Genomic DNA, 2,130 nt, shown 5'->3' with positions numbered 1-2,130 from the left:
CGCCCGCGCCACGCCGGGGCCGCGTTTTAGCTTCTGGCTTCTGGCTCCTTTGGGGCTCGCTGTCTCCGTCACCATCTCCCCAGTTCATCCTCACGGTGGGGTGGGGCTCCGCTCAGGCTAATGCCACGTTTCTTATTTTGGTTTCCCAAGGGACCACCCCCACTTAAATGTCTCCATTCCCAGGGTCTTGCGTAGGGTCAGCATCCATATTGTCCCTCACCCACTCGCTTATTCATTTAAACCAGCGTTTCCCCAGATGTGGCGTTTGGCATCACTGGTGCTCCAAGGCGATTTTAGGTGGGACCCGTGCCACGACCTGCTTTCTGTCTTAGAAAGACGCCCTCTCGTTGCCGTGTGGAAACAGGCGGGGGTGGTGGAGGCAGGCAGAGGCCCTAGGGAGGGACGGTGGTGACCAGGGGAGAGACCTTGGTGGCTTGGACCAGGTGGGTAACGGGAGGTGGCAGGAATGACTGGGTTCTGGTCTATTTCGGAGGCAGATGAAATCTAATAAATGGTGAATTACATCATGTTCATGGACAGTCAGATTTCATTTTCAAAGTCGTAAATTTCCCCAAAATTAACCTGTACATGCAGTGCAACTCCAAGCAAAATTCTGACATCTTCTAGTATGTATAACGTGACAGAGTGGCTGGGAAAATGTATATGGAAAAATAACGAGCCAGCAATAGCCCGAACGGTTTTGCAGAAAAAGTGCACAGTAGAGTGACTCACCCGGTGAACAGAGAGGGGGTGTGTTTGTGCCAGGACCAGCCTCTCGCTGGGTGCACTGGAGCCGCCAGGCGCGGACCTGCCTTACAGAACCTGCTGGCGCCGCATTCCAGGGGGCAAAGGTTACTCCCTCGTTAAATGATAGGGGAGCATCTCCACCTTCTACCATATGTGGGAATGTGTCCCTGTGTATGCACGCAGCTCCAGGCTGATTAAAGACCCACATATGTAAAACAAACCTCATAAGTTTCTAGCAGACCTTTAAGAGGGTATCTTATGACCCCAAGATAAGGAGGCATTCTTAGTTTAAACACAAAAAGTACAATATGTAAAGGAAAGATGGAAAAGCCTCATTAAACTAAAAAATTCACACTCATCATGACACCATAATAGAAGTGAAAGAGTTCCCAGACGAGGAGGAAATATTTTCAACCCATGGATCTGGCAAAGAATAGATCTCCAGAAATAGAGAAGCATTCACAAAATAGTAAGGAGAAAGAGAAACAACCCAATAGAAAAACATATAAAAACATGAATACATGCAACTCACAGAGAAAGAAGACCCAGTGGCCCGTTACACAAGATATCCACCCTGACTGATAATCCGGCACTCAGCATGGGTTTGGATATTTTCTTTTTGGTGACCCTCCGCATCCTCAGAACTCCTGTGACCGTTTAGCCAGTTCCTGTTCTTTATCACACTCTATGCCAAACGTTGGGCTCAAAAAGATTTTTTTTAAAAAGTTCCACCCTCAAAGAGCTTATTGGTGAGGTAATAGACATGTGGACAGGTAGTTACAATCAATGGTTACAATGCAATATGAAAACTGCAGCAGCATAATGTGGGCTGTATAGCTAACTGCTGTGAGAGAGGAGGGATTGACTAGCTGTGCCTGCAGAAAGGGGATGCAAGAGAGAGATAGCAGGCACCGTGTATCAGTTATCACAGAACTCCTACAGCACAACCCTAAGACCTCAGGGGTATGCACCAATCAACATTCAGTTTGCTCCGGAGTCTATGGGTTGGCTGGCGGATTCTGGCCGTCTGAGCTGGGCCCTCTGGGTTACTCATGTGTCCATGGTCAGCTGTGGGCTCTCGGTGGCTGTACTGATCTTGGCAGGACTCTCACAGGTCAGGGGCCTCAGCTAAGACAACTGATTTGGCTCTATTCCCCGTCTTATTCCTCCAGTAAACCCTGGGCATGTTCACAGGCAAAGGCAGGGGAGAGGGAGGGAGGGAAAGAAGGAGGGAGAACTTCACTTCTGTTTCATCCTGTTGTTCAAACCAAGTCACAAACCAGCCCTGCTTCAGGGAGAGGTGGACTCGATCTCTTTGATGGGAGGAGCTGCCGACCGACAGTGTAAATAGGGGTAAATATACAGACAGGTGGAAAATTGGGG

This window comes from Myotis davidii, unplaced genomic scaffold (assembly GCF_000327345.1).
Source record: "Myotis davidii unplaced genomic scaffold, ASM32734v1 scaffold399, whole genome shotgun sequence".
NCBI lineage: Eukaryota > Metazoa > Chordata > Mammalia > Chiroptera > Vespertilionidae > Myotis > Myotis davidii.
Note: the sequence above shows the minus strand (reverse complement) of the source record.